This window comes from Polistes fuscatus, unplaced genomic scaffold (assembly GCF_010416935.1).
Source record: "Polistes fuscatus isolate 324 unplaced genomic scaffold, CU_Pfus_HIC Scaffold9, whole genome shotgun sequence".
NCBI classification, from domain to species: Eukaryota; Metazoa; Arthropoda; class Insecta; order Hymenoptera; family Vespidae; genus Polistes; species Polistes fuscatus.
In genome coordinates, this window is record NW_025113173.1 from 3,922,944 (window position 1) to 3,944,962 (window position 22,019).

At 40.2% G+C, this 22,019-nt stretch overlaps 1 non-coding gene across 1 annotated transcript; it reads left to right on the forward strand.

The window, feature by feature from the left end:
• The first annotated feature begins 475 nt into the window (after positions 1–475).
• Trnas-gga lies at positions 476–550 on the forward strand. Its single transcript has one exon. It is a non-coding gene; the product is annotated as a tRNA-Ser (tRNA).
• Positions 551–22,019: the final 21,469 nt, after the last annotated feature.

Consider the following 22,019-nt stretch of genomic DNA (forward strand, 5'->3'; position numbering starts at 1 on the left):
CACACTTCTACGACCGGGCAATAATTAGGGAAAAATAATTAATTGAACATCTATCAAAGAGAGGTTAGGCCAACGTAAGACGTACAGTGGCGACGTGAACGATTGGCTGGGGAACTAGGCAAGACGGCCTTTAGACAGCAATGCGTTCAGGGAAGAGGTTTTCCATCCTCGTGAAAGTTATACAGCATTGGTTAAGCCTGTATTAAAGATCGAGGTTGGGAATATTTTGACAATTTTCGTGTCGCGCGAAATAGTGTGTAGCACCCTCGTGTAAGTTATACAGCGTTGGTTAAGTCTGTATTAAAGATCGAGGTTGGACACAGTTTTTGGTTTGTCGGTTCGTTGAAAAAGATTTATAAGATGTCGAAATGACGAACATTCGGGGTCGAATGTAGTTGCGGGGGGGTTGAATGTGGGATGCGAGCACCTCCAAGCCAAACACTTAGGTAGGCGTTCGTGAGGAGATTGGACGGTGGGCCCTGGATAGCTCAATGGTTAAGAGCAGTCGCCTGGAAAGCGGAAGATCCGGGTTCGAGTCCCGGTCCAGTCTGTCCAACGGCCCAATTTTTTCACGAATCCTACAATATATTATTGCAGTTTTCTTTCCCACGAATTTTTACGTTTGCGAGAAAAGGGACATCGTGGACGGTTAAAGGGTGGACTGATATTTTTCCGTAGGAAAACCGCAAGAATTCGTGATACACCGAAATAAAGAGAGAGAGAGAGAGAGAAAATCAGGTAATAACTTTCACCTTCAACTATTGGAACGCGTATAAAGCGTTCTATCGTTTGCCAGTGGCGCTCGTAAAATATTGGATTTGTTCAACCCCCTCCTCCTCTTCCTCCTCTTCCTCTTCCTCCTTCTCTTACCTTCCCCTTAACAACCCCCTCCCTCTCTACCCAACTATCTACGATTTATACTGTCAGACAAAGGATCCGGCTGTATCGAATTATAGATCCTTTCGAGAGATGTTCAAGGGAAAACGAGATCGCGAGAGAAAGGAAGTTTGTCCTCGCGATTGAAACGTCGCGACGCGTTTTTATCTCTTTTTTTTTCCCTCTTTGTTTTTTTTTTCTATTCCCCACTCTCTAGTGCTTCTCCTATTTTTTTTTTTACTCCATTATCTCGATCGAAAAGAGAAAACGAAAACTGGCTGACTGGCTGGCTGGCTGGCTGGCTGGCTGACGAAAGCGGGAACGAAAGGAAGGAGATAAAAGTTGGACGATTGTTTCCTCTCCTTTTCATCGTTCTAGTTTTCTTTCTGATTTTCAACAACAAAAAAAAAATAACTATCATCATCGGGAGTCGTCGTAGAATTAGTCGAGCATTCGGCAATACGTTAATCGTCGTAGTTCGAATTCATACATGGTTTACACCGAGTAATATTTCCGCGTGGCAGGTTCCCTAGAGATATCGCGGTTCGTTCATTTATAGATGGAAGCGGGAGTAACGTAACTCCCTCCGGAAATACCGTCGAACAGATAGAGAAAGATAGATAGAAGATAGAAGGGAAAGAGAGAGAGAGAGAGAGAGAAAGAGCCCGCCACCAAAACATGGTCCAATGTAATTAATATGCATAGAGAGAAAGAGAGAGAGAAAGAGAGAGAAAGAGAGGGAGACTTTTTGTTAGCTTCTCTGTAAGTTAATGATTTTTTAATGTTACCGGATACCATCGTTGCCACGATGTATATAATTCTGTCTCGTTTATAACGAGACGTCGTACTTGTAATTCAATAAGAACTCCTATATTTAGTTCTTGATATAATTATATATATGTATAGATGTATTTCTATACTGTACATTTAGTTGATAAAATCATAACCTTGCTTTCCCCATTTGTAGATACAACGTACCTGGAAATATTATCGTCAACGCCCTATACCGATACATTTTCCTTTTAAATAGATTTCATCTCTCTTTGACCCTTCCCATCCATATCTATCTGTCTTTCCCTTTCGTTCTTTCTCTCGACAGGTAGATGAAGATGAGAAGAGGTGTTCGCGTATTCGCTCGTTAATGGATGTTCATAAAGTGCATACGAATGAAGTACGTTATCCGTTGAGCGCAACTAAATTTATTATCGCGAAAGTGTCGCCGTTAATCTCTGGCACGTTAATGCAAAACCGTTGGGATGCTAGGGATCTACGAGTAAATTCGACCGAATGAATATTAATTACATTGTTAACATTTTCCGAAAAGCAAGGTCAAAGCACCCAACGGGCTAGATTACAAAATTGGTTGTTCGGTAGGACGAGCGGATAGCACGCGTGTACGGAAGCGCCCGCGCGAAAAGTTATCCGTCCCTTTCCAAAGCGGACGTAGTGTACGTTACCGCCACCCACTCACTCCCCTCCCCTCCCACCCGCGATCCCTCCTCTTCTCTCCAAAAAGCTGGAACATGAAAGGCGGGGAATGTTCGATAGAAACCTTTGATCCATGAACTATGCGGCTATGTCATACCGCTCCAGCGGTTACGCGGAAAGTAATTTAGTTAAACCACCTACGTCTCCTACCATCGACTGAAACCTCCCCCACCCTACCCCCCTGTTCCCTCCCTTCGAGCTCCCATTCAACCAACCTCATCTCATTCCATTCGAACAATCAAATGGCTATCTTTTAGTCTCTCTCTCTTTTCTTCTCTTTTCCATACGGAAAACAGGTGTGTCATTCACTTAAAGAGAATACAGGTATCGAATATACCTGTGTAAAGTATTGAAATTTAAAGCGATCTTATCGATATTATTATTTCCAACTAGACGTTCTCGTAAACGAACGAAGTATATACGGTTAGTTAATTTAGAGAAGTGAAAAATATATTTCGTATCGTTGATTTGGTTTCCCCATTCCTCAGGGAACAAAATCAATATTCCTTTTTCCGGTTTTCTATACTTACTTGCTGGCTGATACGCTGATACGAGAAAACATGCGAGATTGCTTTTTATCCACGACGGGACGGATGGATTAGACAACGGGTAAACATACTTTTCTTTTGTGAGAGGAATTTGGAGGGGTTGTCGCTACGTAGGCACGTTCTCGTTGCAAGAGAGAAAGAAAAGAAGGAAGGAAGGAAGGAAGGAAGGAAAGAAAGAAAGAAAGAAAGAAAGAAAGAGAGGGCTGGTTGTATCGTGCACAACCTACACAACTACGACGAAAAACGACGACGAAAAACTACGACGACGACGAGGTAGTCTCGCAGTAACACGAGATCGGGAAAATTGGGCTTTTCCATCTCTCTTTATTCGGCAAGGAGAAATTTCCTCGAGTACAAATACAGTAGATATATTCCCGTGAGAGATCGACACTCGATAAGTTAGTAGGTTGTGTGCGTAGGTTGTACCTAACTTACGCATCACACATATATATAACTGAGAAATCGATTTCTCGTTCTTCACATCATTCCGCTCGAGTACTGCAACTACTACTACTACTTCTGCTAGAAATAGGTGATTAAAGGTGCGAGACTTGATCTTCGATAAACCGAGTAATCGTTTATTAAAAGCAATCGCTCACGACGAACGCTGAGCTCTGATATCTTCCACTTATCGATGATATTAACCTCTCGAGATAGTTCGCGGCTCGATTAATGAAAATTACCTACGGTTTCTTAGCAACGCACCTTCCTCCCTTCCCTCTTTCCTTCTCTTCTTCTCGCACCCTCTATTACTCCCATGAAAAACTCAACCACCCACCGTTCAACCCCTTTCTCTTTCTCCCCCCCCCACCCCATTCCTTCCGTTTCTCTTTTTCTCTCATTTCTCATCACTCGTCACTATCATCCCACCGTAAGATTTTTCCTTCCCTTCGTATTTCGTTCATTTTGCCATCGTGAATCTAGCTAAAATCTCGACCTAAGTGTCCCTTCCTTTTCCATCCCTTCGAACTAGGACGAAATACGGGATCGTTCACGCGTCATCTAAGGGCTCTCGCACCTACTCCATACGTCCGAGAACATTTCCGTTCTCCTGTCGTCTCATATAAATTTAACTTAATCCTCATACTCCTCCTCCTCTTACTCTTACTCTTACTCTTACTCTTTCTAGTCGATACTCTCCTAGTTTCTCTCCCTATTAATTTATCTTATAGTGCTCGAGTGTTGTCATTAACGCCGTACCAAAGCTCGCTAAAGTGAGTACCACCTTTTTCTCCCTTTTATAGGTGAAAGAAAATTCGCGGATAATGGGATAAGAAGATGTGCGTTAGAAACTTTATACGCATAGTAGTATGTATGTTAGTATTATAGCAACCATAGAGGCCAATTTCGACCCTATTCGGTACGAAAAAGAAGAGAGAAAAAAATACAGAAATTGCTCACACTGCCTAAAAGGGCTAGGCACTCTTTTTTTTCGTTATTGTGAAATATAACACATATTATTTTATAATAATACAAAATAATACATATTACTTTTTTTTTTCTTCTTTTTTTCCCACAGTATATTTATTATTAATTATTTTATAAATATTAAATATCCAAAGTGACATAATTCGATCCGGACACATAAAAATCATAAAAATGTTTCAATTAGAAGGTTATATTCTTAAATTTTATTAATTGGGTGTATTATTCCCTTTATACACTCTCATTATTTTTTCCCAAACGTGTTAAAAGTAGTATAACTTCAAAAAAAATGAAAAAAAAATAGAAAAAGAGAGAGAGAGAGAGAGAGTAAAGAAGTGTTAGCACCGCTACCAATGTTGTTCACGGTCCAATACATCTTATCGACTTTACTTCGTATCCCATCTACGTGGGAAAACTCTCGTTTCTTTCCTTCTCTTTTTCCACCTTCTCTCCCTCTCCACCCCTCTCTCTCTCTTTCTCTTTCGTTCTACCTCCTCCTCCTCCGAGATTATTTTTGTCTACGGCTTTAAATCTTCCCTCGGTACTTTCAAATAAAGTTTACGGTAGCGCCGGAGTTGATTTATATTGAGAAAAAGGACGAAAGTACGGAGTTAGTGGACGCACGAGGCGGGGGTGGGTGGGAAGGTGGTGGTGGTGAAATGGAAGGTTACTACAGAGACGGAGGAGGAAACAAGAGGAAGAAGGAAAGAGTTTTTCTCGTAAGCGAGAGCAAAATATCCGCGTTATTTTGCCTTTGAAGCTGTGTTATGTACATACGAACGAACCCTTCCCTCCCCCCCACCCATACATACACACATATATTGAGAAATGCAACGTACGTGTGCACATGAATACATCCGCTTGCTTGCTTGCTTGCTTGCACCCAATGATACGCAAGCAGTCACACAACAGGGTAGGTTCGTGTTTTAGCAGATTCTACCACGTGATATTAACCGCAGGAAAGTTACTTCTGGTTTCTAGAGTGAAACAGGAAGAAACAAACTTCTCGCTGTGATGCATCACGTTGCATCGCGTCGCGTCGCGTCAGGGTTGCGTCTCGTCTCGCGAATCCTATGCAACGAGAAAAAGAGAGCATGCTCGGTTTAACTTCAAAGACTTGGGTCCCACCCCCCCTGTGATGCTTTTCTCGTCGCGTCATCGACACCTCGAGAACGCGAGAGTAAACGACAATGACAGACAGACGGTGTAACAGACAAACTTACCGACTAACAGACAAACCACTGACTATGTAGTCAAAATATTACAACTATAAATATATTTGGTTGCTACGAATTTAACCCGAAATTTTTGTATTCTCTTTTTCTATTTTTTTTTTCTTCGTTCGAATTATTTCATTTACATCGAACGTTCGTTCGATGATTCTGAGCTGGTAATCAAAATTAATCTCATTTTTTACTAATATTTTTATTTATTTTTTGTACATTCTTAACGTGTCACACCGTGACACATTTTTTGACTCTTGCAAGTTGGAAATCAAAATTAATATTTACTTTCTATATTTCCGGGATCATTTTGATTGAATAAGTATTTTTTATTGTTTTTTTTTTTGAAGTTATACTTCTTTTGGCGCGTTGGGGAAAATGTAATGAGGAATGATTTTGTTCCGAGCGTCTGAAAAAACGACACCCCATGAAGTTCGTCGGTATTTACGATGCGCGGCAAAGCGATTTCAATTTTACGGCGTGAAGTTGTCTTCTCTTCTTTCTTCCCATTTTTTCTCAAGCGGGTCACCCATCCAAGTACTAATTGTACTCAGCGCTGCTTTACTTAAATGATCGAGCGGGAACCAATGCTATCGCAGCGCCATGGCGGTTGACGCATAAAATAATTCGATATATCTCCCTTATATTTAGTGTAGACCGATTGAAAATATGTTTCCTTTCTTTTTTTTCGTTAAATAAATAAATAATAATAATTAGTTGCTTATGTTCTCATACTTTCAATCTAATATTTTTGAGGTTATGTTCGTTTTGGTACAGCAAAGAAGTATAACTTCTTACGTGCGTACATAAGTACACATCCCAGTTTTTTTTATTCTTTCTTATATATATAAATATATAATAATAATTATTTTCTTTTTTAAGTTATTTTTTTTCTTTGAAGTTTTTTTTTGAAGTTATTTTTGAGGTTATTGAGGTTATGTTCGTTTTGGTACGGCAAAGAAGTATAACTGTATAACTTCTTACGTGCGTACATAAGTACACACACCAATTTTTTTGGTTTGACTCGTATATTAAATTTGTATTTCGTCAAACATTTCGTTTATATTTTTGTTCTGTTTTTGCATTTTTTCATATTCAACGCAGCAACATTGTAACAATTACATTTGCACACAAGTTAATAAAATTACCGATGCACCTGTCATTTTGCGGACCACTTTATAACTCGTTAGAAGAAGAGAATAGAAGAGAAGAGAAGAGAATAGAAGAGAAAAGAGATAATTTAACGTAAACTATTACTCGACTACTAGAGATTCTCGTTAGAACTCTTCCGTATACAAGCTTAAGTGAGGTTTGCTTTGATTTACCCGATACTCTTTGTCTTTGACTTTGGGTAACTACCGTCAAGTAAATTCTCTGTAAGAGAAGAAGTTTACGGTCGTCGAAAGAAGTTTACCATTGCGTTTCGTGTTCGAAAGGTTTTTGCACGGGACATAAATGATATATTATATAAGGATACAAATAATAATCATAGGAAAGTAAATAAGTTAGAGAGAGAAAAACAAAAAAACATTCTCATTATCATCATTTTTATCATTTTTATCATATTTTGTTTCTAACACGGATCTCATCGTGATTTTAATTTTAAACTTAATCGATTATCGATCAATTATTGTTACCTCGATGTTTTATATCGCGCGTGTTTTCTCATCGTTTTTACTTAATGTAAGAATTGCGTGTGTGATTACCGCAATCAAAAGAAATATACATTGAGGAGTGAGAGAGAAAGGAAAGAATAAAAGATTAAGAGAAGAAAGAAATAAAACTCGTACACAATTCCACGATCTTAGGCATCTTGTTGAAAAAGTTGAGATTGTAGTAGTAGTAGTATTAAGTAGTAGTAGTAGTAGGTAGTACTTTCAACGTGTTTTCAATGCGAAGGCGTTGCAGCATTTTCGCAGGTCGACGGGGTTGAAGAAACTTTCCACTTAAGTTGGTTCATTTAGTTGGCCGCTGTGGTATATCGGTCGTGTAAGTTATTCCAGTCGAACTTTTCTTTGGCCTTCCATCTTCCAGCATGTCTCACTCACTATCTCGTTGTACTAAGGAGTTTCTATTTACTTACAAACGAGTGGAATATTTTATATACCCGCCAGCTTGAATACCTTCACGTGGAATTTCTTTCCCCCCCCGTTTCCTTCTACCACCCATCCGCCCAATTCTTCCAGTTTTCTTTTAACGTCTGTTCGCTTCTTTCGCGTTCCATCGCCGATCTAAGAAATCGGATCTAAACTGAAGCTTTGTATATAACGGGGGTTTAAAGCTTCTTCTTCTTCTTCTTCTTCTTCTTAGAAAATATTCGACAATCGGAATTTCCCTTCATAAACTTGAAGAAATAGTTTGGGTGCGGTACGATAAGCCAGTTTAATTCGTTGCCTTGAAGTTTATCCAATAACGTTAGAGAGCATGGTAACGTTTATAAGAGCCCAATCCCTTTTAGATCGATGTTAACTAGAAGAAGAAACTTGGAAAACTTACTTTTGCGTTTGAGGATCACGCCGTATCGAGTGAAAAAGTGAAAGATGCTAAGGAAAACGAAAGAAAACAAACAAAATAAGAAAAAAGAACGAGGAGTGGAAGGAAGAAGAGAAGAAGGGGAAAGAGAAGATACCTTTTTTTTTTAAATGTTTTTTTTTAAAGCAAGCATCCATTATCAGTGAAAGATGAACGGGGTTGGATGCAAGGAGAGTCGCGCAGTTCTCGCACTTCTTGCGATTCCACGCGCACCTTATCTGCCAGCAAGTTTGCCGTTAACCTCTGACCTATTCCCCGTACGAGATAGCAGCTCTAGCTGCTGCTGCTGCATCTACTCCTCCTAGTTTTCCTATTGCTTCCCGAAGGAACGCGCGAAATACATCGAAAGGCCATTGGCGTTCGCGGAACGCCTCGGAATCTCGGTCGAGCCAATGTGTTCCTCTCTTTTCACCCTAAAAGTCAGCCCATTCTATCGTCCTATTAGGAAAGCCGATGGGCCAAACGTTGCTTTCTATCGGTGTAGGTCGGGCTCTCGCTATAGAATCTTCCATAGAAAGCTTGTTGTAGTAGTTCACGTTGTTGAGCACAAGTATGCCGTCATAAATGCCACAACTTTCGTTATTTATGAGCCAGCCAGTGGCATAACTTAGGCCGCAACTACTTTTCGCCGATGTATTTATTTGTTATTCCGGCAAGTGGAACGTTACGTTGCGCCTCGTTGGGTAGAGGTAAAGTCGCGGTAACCAGAAATGGTCGAGGTAACTAGCTGACTATGACGACCTCGGGCAACTAGCACGAGCCTTTATCGTTGGGTAGCACGATTCAACGGGTTGACACGATAAATACATACTTTCCCCGACGTGACACTCGACGAACGCTATTATCGTTCAATTGATATACCACGTATGCAAAATAACTATAAAACAAATCCTATAATATCATTCGAGATGTTATTATTTATATCGCATTTTCATTTAACGAGAAAGAATTTTTTTCGCGAGAGTTTTATTAATTATCTACGAGGTGAGAATAGAGTAGGGGGGTGGGCTGGTGCTAGCATACAGGTGTGTATTTATTGATTTTTATATCGCAAGGATTAAATTCAAAGTGGTGCCAGGAGCGTAATAAATTATCGTCACGCTTTTCTCAAGCAAAACGATTCACGAGAGCTTTACACTTGCAAAGGATACTTCTTCGATGTCCTCCCCCCTCTCCCTTTTTCATCCATTTCCAACCCCTACCCCTACTTCTACTCTACTTCTCTGCCATTTTAAAAGGTATCATTCTGTCGGTGGGATAGTCGAAAACGTAGCCGCTTATCGCCATTAAACCCAATGGCGGGAACGTATCTAGCTGTAGGATATTCTTCGGCGGGCAAAAAGAGCAGAAGTTAAGGGTATGTAATCGGTGTTTAGTCAGCTCACCACGGCAGATTATCCACTCGTTATCGCGTTATCCGTAGCTCCGAGACGCCGTCACGTTCTCTGGAACCATTTTCCACGACGATGAAACGAGCCGAAGGAAAAAAAGGGATAATCTAAAAAGAAGAACAGACTTTATATTTCCCTTTCGATGAAGAAACTTTTTTTTTTGGTCAAAATAATAAATATCATAATTGTCGTCTGTTCGATTATCGATCCAACTCGTTAAGGGGTTGAAGGTTCAAGAAAAGATAAGAAAAATATATGAAAGAATAAATTGATTTCAGATGCTTATGATTTTAAAATATTGGCTTGTTTTACTAAATTTGGTTTGTTTTTAATATTAGAATTAGAAAGGTTGGAATGTTTAAACGGGCGAGAATGAATTGAAATGAAAAATAAATGAAATAAATAAATGAAAGAAGTATCGCGTGTCTAAGGATCTTTTGGGAAGGATCGCAAAGTAGTCCTCGCGTGAGGAACGATTTGTCGACGTTGAACGCGACATCGCGTCGTCCAATAACGTGTTTATGGAATGATGATGCGACCATTAAGCCGAGCAAGGGGTTCGGGTAATTATGCGACGACCTATCAGGAAGGGTAGCACGCTTCGGTTAACATCATAGATATCGATGAACCGTGCTTCGCCTCCTCATCCACAGGCAGAGAGAGGGAGAGAGAGGGGGAGAGGGAGAGGGATTCTCTTCGGTTCTGCCCATCTCCTCCTCCTGCTTCCTCTTTCCCTCCCTTTCTGTTCATTCTCGAAGCGGAGCCGGATCTGGGCCGCCCCAATTACACGCTCATCTACGATCCGGGATCTAGGAGACGTCCAAATTGATCTGTCTAGGAAGTACCGCGGCTTAAACCAGAAACGGGGATCACTACTTCTTTCTCTGTCCTTCCTCTTTGTTTTTTTATTCTTTTTATTTTCTTCCCCTTCCCCTTTTTATTTCTATCAATCTTTTTTCACTTTCGAGTAATCCAACCTATCTCGAGTCTTTTCTCGTTCGGAGAATGATATTCCCGATAAAAGAACGTTTCGTTTAACAAATCTTCGTTAACACGTTCCGTGCCAAGCCATTTGATGATTAGCGCATTAAATAAATATGACTGCGTGTACCACCGGTGGTACACGTGGCCTGATGGTCAAGTTTAACGTCTACCACAAATGGTACACATGTTGATATATCCTTTTGACATTTTACGCATTGATATTTGAATTATTAGGGAATCGCATAGCCCGGAGCAAATCAGGAACGTTTCCATCCCATTGAGAATAACGAAAAGGAATTTTGCAAGGAGAGAAAGCTAGAGAAGGACGGTTCTTGAACGGCACGTTTACGATCGAGCCACGACTCAAACGAAAACCCAATTCGATTGGGCTATTTATGTCGAGAACGGTAGGAGTAACGGGCCCGGTAGCAATGCAAATTGCTGTTTATCAGCGCCTGGCACTCGAACCCAAGCAAATCGTGTCTACGACAGAATGGGTACTGCGGGCATCGGTACATACCCACCTTGTCGTTTCGTTCCTACGTGGTTGGTTAATTTATATCGTCCGATGCTCCGTTTGTAATCCAGGACCCTCGTCAACCTTGCCTTGGTCTCTTCTCTCTCTCTCTCGCTTACTCTCGTTCTATCTTTCTGTCTCTGTCACTTAGTCTCTTCTCTCCTCTCTTTCCAGTAGGTTCACTCGACCCTCACACCAGCAATGCCTTCGTAGATACGGTGGACAGCGAATAGAAGGGAGCTGTTAGTTGGTCGTTGATTCAGAAACAGTTTATTTGCCGAGTCTACTGAGAAAAGCTCCGGAGATTAATTCCAAGTATCTACCCATAAATAATTGTACAAAGGGCGGATTTTGCGGCGACCCAGTTGAAGAATCTTCTAATTCTTTTTTTCCTTTTTTTTTTTTGTTACTTTCTTTCTCCTTTGTATCCTTTTTCTTTTTTTTGCTTTTTCAAACGTAATTCGTCGTAGACGATTTCAACGTAACTACTAACAACGACCAACTATTTTTCTTTTCTTTTTTTTTCTCGAGCACTTAATCACTCAGGAAAATTTCTTCCTCGTTTTTTCAAAGTCTTACAATGAAATAAAATAATAAAAAAAAAAACAAAAAAGGGAAAAGAATAAAATTACGTAATAGGAAAAAAGAAAGGGAAGAAATCGTACTTTCTTCGATTACTATCGTAACCGTCAGACCCTATATCGAGGGACCACCCTTCGCAAAAAGGGATAAGCGAATACGCGAGTTCGGACAGCTCGATAATAAGATTATTTCCGAGTGCTTAATGGAAGTTTGAAATGCGACGTTATCGTATCGGGGGTTGGGGGAGGGAGGGAGGGAGGGTAGTTCGCGAGGTAGGAGGACTCGCGTCCGATGTTTTGCATATCAAAGGATCGCGCCATCGCTAAAAGCGTCCGTCGAACAATGTCATTTTTCTTCGAGTAAAATCTATTATCCTACCTTTTTTTCATCTTTTTTTATTCACTGGCTTTATGCGCGAGGCGCGTTTGCTCATCGAATTATCGGACGACGGGTTGGGGGGTGAGGGCTGGGAGCTGGGGGTGGAGGGTTCTCGAACGGTAGGAAGAGAACATTTCGTTCGTACGATCTTGACTATTACCCCATTGTATTTGACCCATAAATTAGACACTCCTATTAGAACGATCGTAAAATTGATTAAAGTTGAATCACTTTGATAGAGTGTCAAATAAATGACTGACTATTTTCTCTACCTAGTTTACCTTTTTTCTTTTTCCCTCCCCCCCTATAGTTTTAATTAAACGATGATCTTTCGTCGAGTTAGTCTTTCGGAAAGAAAAACTGTTGCGGTGACTCGGGCGTAGATCTAACCTTGCCTAGCTAGCTCACAGTTCTAGTTTATAAGAAAGGCCAACAAGGTTGGTGGTGGTGAAAATGGTATATATATATATATATATGTGTATACACTTACATATATATATGTAAGATACATACATACGTAGATAGGTAGGAGTCTCTAAAGCACCAAGTGGGCCGCTTACGAAACGACGAGACTGGGAAGTTTCCCATTATAGTCTCCCTTAAGCGGTGCTGGTTCCATTCTCGAGAACCTTCCGTCCTCTAGCTGTTCTCTCACTCTTCCTACCTTCCTTCCTTCCTTCCTTCCTTCCTTCCTTCCTGCACTCCACCTGTCTCTCTTCTATTCCTAAAGGAAGTCGAGAAGGAGATAGTAACATACACACTTGGCTCCAAACATCGAAAGCTCCTAAGGTACTATTCCTCCGTCGTTACCGAGGTATGGCTTGGTTTAAACGACGTTCCAACCCCTTACTTCTCTCTTTACATCTACGTTCAACATCTCGCGGACCTAAGTCCACAACATGCAAATTCGAGCCGCTTCCGAATTCGCTCGATCCGGCCAATCTTCGTTGTTCGGCAAACTGCTGCAACTGCTGGGCGAGAATCACGGAGGCTGGAACGAGCCAAAGGACAGGATTCAAGTGAAACTAACTCGGGAGATTGAGAGAGAGAGATAGAAATCGAAGAAGAGAAGGTACGTTGAGCTAAGAGATAGACCGTTCGTTGGCAGTCTCGTCAGGATCGACGTTGGAATTTCTAGGGCGCCTCTCGCACTGGATTAGACTGAATTCGATTAAATTAGATTCGTGTAAACAACCGAACCGAGATCGGCGAGTCCACATTCGCGGAAAGTTTCACGCTCGCGGCTCTCTCCTCTCCTCTCCTCTCCGTGAGAAATGCCGAACGAGAAAGAGAGAGAGAGAAGTACGTAGTACGGGTTATAGGACGAAGAAGTTATACCGGTCTGCCGTATTCTCAAGAGACTTCCCTGGAATATGCGATTCAGGCTCGTCGAACTCCTTCTAATGCCGGCGTTTCCTTCCAACTTTCCAAGAAGAAGAAGAAAACTCGCGAAGCACGTCCTTCTCTTTACCATCCCCCACCTTCTCCCTCCCCCCCCACACCTTCTTCTTCTCTACCTTTTCTTTTTCATCTACTCTCTCTCTCTTTCTTTCTTTCTCTTTTTATTTCAACTTTGAGAGGATGAGGAGTTCCCATCGTGAAATTAATCGGCCGATACCCAAGCCTCGTTGGTGACCTTTAGGCTCGATCTCGGTTACCTACGGAGGATTACGTTGAATTTACGGTATCGAGTGACAGATAATCGAACTCTGTATACACACAGGACACACACGTGCACGTGCACATCCACGTAAACCCTATTGCCACTCGGTCACGAGTTAGAAATCATTACGTAATTGAATGTTCGTAAGATCAGTCGTTCTGATGAATCTTGAAAATGTTTTTAGACGTACTCGCGATTCTCGTATCATTTTGTAAAAACGTTTTTGACCCTAGTCAGAAAGTGAATAGGCTAAGAAAGGTACGCGTCTGACAGTGCTTTTCTTTTCACGCCCTCGTACACGAGTCCTCAAGGAAAGAGAGTGAGAGTGAGAGAGAGGGAAAGAACATCCTTACCAATCCTCAAATATACATGGATAGACTTCCCATCGAATTTCCCATGCGAGTCAGTAAAGGCAACTACCGTCTACGGCATTTCTCTTCGTGCGAATAGAGAAGAGGTTCCCTCGTTTTTCCTTTGCTCGTAGCCGTGTCGCGTCGTGCCGGTTTTCCAACGATACGTTTGTCCCTCTCAAACACGATTTTCACCAAAGAGGGGCCGACCATGATACTCTACACGCCAAAAAATACTACGAAATCGTATCTTTTTATATGTATATCTACATACACGATATTACCCTCTCGCGTATCCTCTTCTTCTACGACTAGGAACATCCTAGAATACTAGAAAATATCTTACATTTTCCATACTCTTTCAATTTTAATCCCCCAATCTTTCCCTCTTTCCATCGATCCATCCATCCGTCCATCCATTTTTCGAATTTCAACTAAATCGGACCTTATAAAGTGAGACTTTTTATTTGATTATCTCGAGAGAAATACGCGTTCCCTTACGATCGTTCGTTTCTTATCGCGCAATCAAAGCTACGACGACGATTCTCGAGGACAAGATTTTTAAAATCGAAAACGTTCTTTTGATGATTCATATATTAGTAGCAGATATTATTAGTAGCAGGATTCCGGTTAAAAAGGGTATTGAAGATTTTTCGTTTTGCCTAGTCGTGAGAGAAAAGTGAGTAAGTATGAATAAAAGAATAAGAAAGTGAACGAGAGAGAAATAGGGAAGTTAAAGGGGGTGGGAGGGATGGAAAGCAGAGGTCGTCGATAATGCCAGAGCAGAGACTTCCTGTATCCCTTAGCTCGCAGAAACGGTTTGCCATCTCTCCGTCGATCTTCTTGGTCCTTCGTTTTCTTTCCATCCTCTTTCCTTACCCTCCCCACCAACCAGCAGGCAGCTCCACTTTCTTTCCTCCTTTCCTCCCCCTTCTCAACCTTAACCATCTCCTGCTCTGGCGTTCGACTCCCGTAGGGAGTCCACGTACCTTCCACTTCGCAAATCCCTTTCCTTACCCCGGCGGAGCAAGAAATGCAACTCTCCTTGGGGAATTAATTGCGCCGTAAAACGTAGATTCAAATCCGTGCCTCAAAGGAGAAGAGAGAGAGGGAAAGAGGAGAGGAGAGGAGAGGAGAACCGTTCCTTTTCTTTCATCGTCCGAAAGGTTTTCCCAAGATGGTTCTCATCTCGGCTGCAATCAGTGTCGTAAATTGCTTGCAATCGCCCCTGCAATTAATTTCAAGCTCATCCCTAGGGATTTATTATTCTCAATAATACCGTAATATTCTCGGTTGGAAAGACAGGTCGACGACTACTAGGCGACTCGAATTTTCTTCTCTGATCCGTGAGAATCGGTAAGATCGAAAGAAAGGCGTAGTCCATCTCGAGAGAGAGAGATTTGACGAATCGCAACGGTTCGCCCAAATTTCTTCTTATCCCCCAGTTTTTTCGTCTCTTTTTCAGCTGGAAATATTCCCTAAATTTCTTCTTATCCCCAGTTTTCGTCTCTTTTTCAGCTGGAAAGATTCTCTACCCGCTAACCATACCCCCCACCCCCCAGTCCCACTCCCAAACCTACCCCCACCACCAGCATTTTCAATCCTTTTTTTTTCTACTCTCATTTTTCTTCCTCCTTCATTTTTATGATAATTTGTTTTCGTATATTTCGGTCTTCTTATTTTTCCTCATTACTTTGGTTTTGTTTTATCATGAGAATAACGCTTATGATTTTGCCACACACATTGCGAGACATAGCGTCTAAGTGAATTCAAGGATCCAGAGCTTGAATCCCTAGATTTCCGGGCTCCTTTTGGAACACTTTAATCTCGGGGCCGCGTTTTCCTCGGCTACATTTGGAGGAGCGTCGTGTAAGGCGTCGTAAACGACGGCGCATTCTAATGCAATGCGGGTTGAAAGTGCAATATCCCTTGAAAGAACGGGAATCGCGAATTCTTCTTTATATTCCATTCGGTGTAAATACGTGCAATTCGTTTGTATAAGAACGTTAGGATATATAACTTAACGATCTTGCTAGAAGAAAATATGCACAAATCTCTTTTTTCTTGTTTCATTTTTTTTTTTTTGAAGTTATACTTCTTTTGGCGCGTTGGGGAAAATGTAACGGGGAGTGATTTTGTTCCGAGCGTCTGGAAAAACGACACCATGAAGTTTGTCAGTATTTTCGACGCGCGGCAAAGCGATTTCAAGTATACGGCATGAAGTTGTCTTCTTTTCTTCTCTTCCCCCCTTTTTTCTCAAGCGGGTCACCCATCCAAGTACTAATCGTACTCAGAGCTGCTTGACTTAAATGATCGAGCGGGAAGTAGTTCTATCACCGCGCCATGACAGTTGACGCATAAAATATTTCGATATATCTCCCTTATATTTAGTGTAGACCGATTGAAAATATGTTTCCTTTCTTTTTTTCGTTAAATAAATAAATAATAATAATTAGTTGCTTATGTTCTCATACTTCCAATCTAATATTTTGTTGAAGTTATTTTTGAGGTTATGTTCGTTTCGATACGCCAAAGAAGTATAACTTCTTACGTTCGTACATAAGTACACACACCAGTTTTTATTATAGGCTTATTGTTTCGTTTTGCGAATGAAAATTGATTATTTCAAGGATATCGTGACTATTATCCTTAAAAATTTCGATAATCAACAATTTTTTTAAGTTATTGTTTTTCTTTGAAGTTTTTTTTTGAAGTTATTTTTGAGGTTATTGAGGTTATGTTCGTTTTGGTACGGCAAAGAAGTATAACTTCTTACGTGCGTACATAAGTACACACACCAGATTTTTTTTATTATATAAAAGCGTAAGAGTTGTATTTTTCAAAATTATCATCTTATCTTCTTAAAAAACAATGTATAACCTTGGATTAATTGTTTCGATATAAATTCGACTCGTAAAATTCGTTGACTATCGTAAAAAAGTAACCCAATAATTTGACGTTAAATCGTTATAAATAAATAGGTTAATAAATATCGAAATAACGCACAGATAAGATTAGTCTTTATACTCGTCCATTGGTCTACCCAACTCTTAATTTGCTTATCTAGCGGGAAATAAATATTTCCTAGGATGATCGTTAAAATATATTTCAAAATGTCCTTTGGGATTTTACGAAAAAGCGATTCGAAAAATTTTCCTCTACTTTTTTTCCCCTTTCTTCCCTCTCTTTTTTATTCCTCCTCCTATCGTGACATTATTTTATTCGCGATTCTGATAAATTTATTCTTACGAAAACAAAATTATTTCCAACGATGTAGAGAATATTTGCAGTAACGTTGACAATATTTTCCACCTCTCTTTCTGCGTGTTTATTTTATTTTTGCGTGTTTTTGTTTTGTCTTTTTTTTTTTTATTTTATTTTTTTAACTCCCTCCTATCCTCGCGCTTTTATCTCTCTCTCTCTCTTTCGCGCGCTCCATCGAGTAATTGCAGAACAGCATGCGACATTACGGTTCAACCCCCCGGCCGCATTTATTTTTATGTTCACTCGCCGCCTACCATCAAAAATTAATTGGTCGCAAACGGCAATGGCGCAGACAGGTTACGGGGAAAACTTTCTGACGCGTTCAATTTATTCTTTGAGCTTGAACTCTCGTATCCGGGATTCATCGTCGCGAGTAATTTTCAAGCGCGACAGGAAATCAAGATCCACGCAAACGAGAGACACCTCCTTCGCCACCCCTGCCTCCTACCCTGTGCCCCCCTGTCACCCCCACCCCCACACCATCACCTCTTTTCAAATCTTCGTCGTCTCTTCGTATTCGTTGGTAGTCTTGACTTTTATATCTTTCGCAAGGTAGGAACGCACAAAGAGTGCAAAACAGATGGAAAAAGATAGAAATGGTGAGAGAGGAAGATAGGAAAGAAGAAATGGAAACTGAAAGTGGAAAAGACAGACTAGGAAATAGTAGGAGACGAAGGAACGGAGTGGGGGAAGGGGAAGGGTGAGGGTGGATGGGAAAGAAAGTTGAAGTTTTGAAGAGGTCGCCGCGGGTGCGAGAACGTTCAAACTTCTGCATCACGAAATTCTTTCTGGGTTCTCGGGAATATCTGTGATAAAGTTATAAACTTTTAGGAACGACCATGCGCTCTACCTTCGCGTCGACTAAATAACTGCTTACTCTCGTTATCCCTCTCTCTCTCTCTCTTTCTTTCTTTCTCTCTTACTATCTAACGACTTGACTAAGTTTCTTTCTCGTAGGTAGGTCTGCGATCACGTGGGCGGTTAATTTTTTTTATTAAATTCCGGAGAAAGCGGGGAAGGTTTCTCAACGAGCAACGACGCTACGAGAAAAAGTGTTAGAGAGAAAGAGAATGAGATAGAGAACATGCGTATATGTGTGTATGTGTGTGTGAGAGAGAGAGAGAGAAGGGTGTTGGAAAGTAGAGACTAAAAGCGTCCTAAATCAAATTGCATAGCGCTCGACGGAGAAATGAAAAAGAGTAGTAAATCCCTCGGTAAGTAGAGCATAGAGAGCGTGTTGGAAGGAATAAAAAAAAGGAAAAAAAGGAAGGGACGAGAAAACTAGAAGAGAAGGAAGAAGCAACGAAAAAAGAAAAGAAACGCACATAGTCTCAAAAGCAAAACGGCAGGAGATTTGATGAGTCTCGCGTTTTTCTCGTCGGCACGCTATTTCCATTTCATTTCTTTCGTACTGGCCGATCGTCCATTGGTGAATGAGAGAGAGAGAGAGAGAGAGATAGTTCCAAGTACATTTTCATGGATTATTTTAATCAGCAAATTGGATTCAATCGAAAGCAATTACAGGAACATTTCTTATGGGATAAGAAAGAAAGATAGAAAAAATAATGGAAAGTGTGTCTAAGAGAATCTCTTATTTCTTTTGAAACATAATAAGAACGTGCTCTCGAATATTTTGTACCCTTTAAGTAAACGAGAGAGTAAAAGAGTAAGGGTAAGATCCTTTTTTTAGTACATTATATTTAATTCCTTAGCAATCCTCTATAAAAAAAAAAAAACTACTCTCGCGTAGTTGGTTTTTTCTTTTGTCGAGAAGAAATGTCTCCACTCTTTGATAAATATTTGCGGAATAGTACGATATGAGATAACTTGTTTAACTTGTTAGATGAAATAAGAACACACATCGTTATTTTCTACGACTCGGGTTGGCTCGGCATAATCAATTCGTATCGAAGAACTTTGCGAAATAAATCTCTTTCGATATTATTATTAACCAAAGGATTGAAATTGTTACGAAAGTTCGGAGATACTTCATGAATATTTGTAAGAAAAAAATATTCGTTATTTTATTAGTATAAAGTTTTGGGTATTATTTTTTTGTGTTATCGAGGAACCAGTGGTTTTTCTCCAAATTACTCCACTTTCGTAAACAAAAGAAAACAATAAAAAAAAAAGAACCGATAGATTTTATTTTTAACGACAAAGCTGACACATTCTGGACCATAGTTGGCAATTAATTTTTCGAGTTTTCATCCCCCGTTTTCTAATTGAATATTTCGATCATAGTTTTCTCGTAGAAGTTGTCGAAAATGGTCTCACAATCGATAGGAAAATTCTTACGGTGGTGATTGGTTTTAATTGAAGGTGTTAAATTTGCAAGAGTATTACGAACGTATGAAGATAATGAATTGTCTTAAAGGAACATAAATAATTCAACTTGATTTAATATTTGAGGAATGAATTGTTTCAAAATTTAATTCAATATTTATTTATTTATAATTATATTATTATTCATATAAATATATAATATTGTTTTTATCGTTAATTTTTGTTGAGAGTAAGAACTAAAATTAGATTCGTCTAAAATAAGAGATATTTATTAAAACATAATAGGTTAGGTTAATAACTTTACAATATTTACACGTGATCAACTAACCTAAAATAAGAGAATCAACAATTAAAAGTTCGTGCTCCCGTCTCTCTATTAATTGATTCCAATCTTAATACGTTTTTAATTAAATTTAATTTACAAGACTTTTCTACTAAACTTCCAGATTTCAAGACTCTCACTCCTACAAGATTTTCAAACACCAACCGTCACTCCTGCTAGCCTTTGTTCCCCCAATGTATGGCGCCACATTCAAACAGCCAATCACTCAATGCACCGGCACATGCGTACAAAGCTTACAAATATTTAATGTAATCAAAATGTATGTATCAGGTGTTTACAAAACTCAGAACGGATGCATTCAATATACGAAAACTGCATAATACGTGGGAATTAATTCGAAAAGAAGAAAAAAAAACAAAATTGAAATAAAAAAAATAAATATTCGTGAAGGACATTTTGGAGGAATGAGCTTGCAGCGATGAGTCGCGATGTAATGACACTCGAAGTGTCGAGGAAGGGACGTGGACGAGAGAGAAAATATCGATCGGGGGCGTAGGGATAACAGGAACGGTGGAAGGTAGACGCGTGAATCTCAATTTGCCCGTTCGTCCCTAAGGACAAGGTACCCTCATACGTATCCGTCGACATTTACATAAGGCGTCGACGAGGCAAACGTAGTCGCATAATACAAACGCTGATTCGGTTGGGAGGAGACAAAGTGACCCGATTTCCTCGACCACGTGTGCGGTTTTCTTTTTTATTACAGAAGAACAAAAAAAATCCCTTCGACTATACTGCCCCCACCCCTCCTGCCCCACCTAAAAAAAGAAGGAAGAAGAAGGGTAAAAAGAAAAGAAAATCGAACGATCGTGAAAACGCGTAGAACAATTTTCTCATCTCTCTTTCTTCGAAAATAATTTTCTATCCTTTCTTATCCTTCTTTCACTTTTTTCTCTTCACCCTTTCCCTACCACCAACGCGTGTTTTCTCCTACAACATTTTTGTTTGTTCAGGATGGCCGCTAAAGAGCCCCCCACCCCTCCCACACCGCGAGGGCTGGAATGTTGGAATTCGATCGTAACGGCTGGGCGGAGTAACGTCACGAAAGCTTCGTCGACACGGCTTTGCTAATTAATCAAGCTTTTATGGTAGTCGTTCCATGACCACCGTCTCTTCTTCTTCTTCTTCTTCTTCTTCTTCTCGTTTTTTGCCATCTACTATATTTTTCTCGATGCCTCCTCCCCCTCCACCAACCCTTTTCGTTCCTGTTCACGTTATATCATTCTCTCACTCTCGCTATCACTCTCACTATTTCTCTTTCATTCTATCTTATAACCCACACACATACACACGCACACATACGAACGTCTCTCATTTCTTGTTCGGCCACCGCTTACCAGAAGCATCCTCATCTTCGTCCCGGGAAAAAAAAAAGGACAAAAGGATGGAAAAGGAAGACACCATATATAATGCGATCCAATATTACTTTTGTGCGTGCAAATAACCAGGACTGACGAGTTTATTCGTGCAGATGAAAGGAAGGAAAATGGATACCCGCTTAATTTTAATCGTTTCGTACACATACAAACGCGCGTATATTTTCTTTATCTAACTCGTACGGTATTCGTGCGTGTACGAATGCAAAATATATAGATAATAATAATAATAATAATAATAATAATAATAATGATAATTACGCGTGATAAAAAAAATGTTATTTCTTTTATCTTTTTAGTGAAGAAAAAACAAGAATAACTCCGCCTGCATGATCGCTGGGCGGATCGAGATCAGCGATCATGTTGCCGGTCCTAAGCCCGGGAAAAGGAGGAAGGTTGTTGGATCAGGTTAGCCCCCTATCCAACGTAAAAAAAAAAATTGCGGCTCATAGAAACGACACTCTGCCTCGGAATAAGTAAAAAAAGAATGGAACGAACATATTAGCAGAATGGACAACAGAAGAATCGTCAGAATTGCACGGGATGGGTCACCGATTGGCCGCAGAAGTACGGGCCGCCCACAAAAAAGATGGTGCGACAATTTAACAGTGCAATAGGCAGAAAAACGTCGTTACGAAACAGGCAACTTGCCTAAACTGAAGAATGAAGAAGAAGAAGAAGAAGAAGAAAAAACAAGAATAACAGGTGAGATCGAGGAAAGAAAAAAAGAATGAAAATGAAAGTGAAAAATTGATCTTCCTAATATTTTCTATTCGAAATATTTCGCAAATCT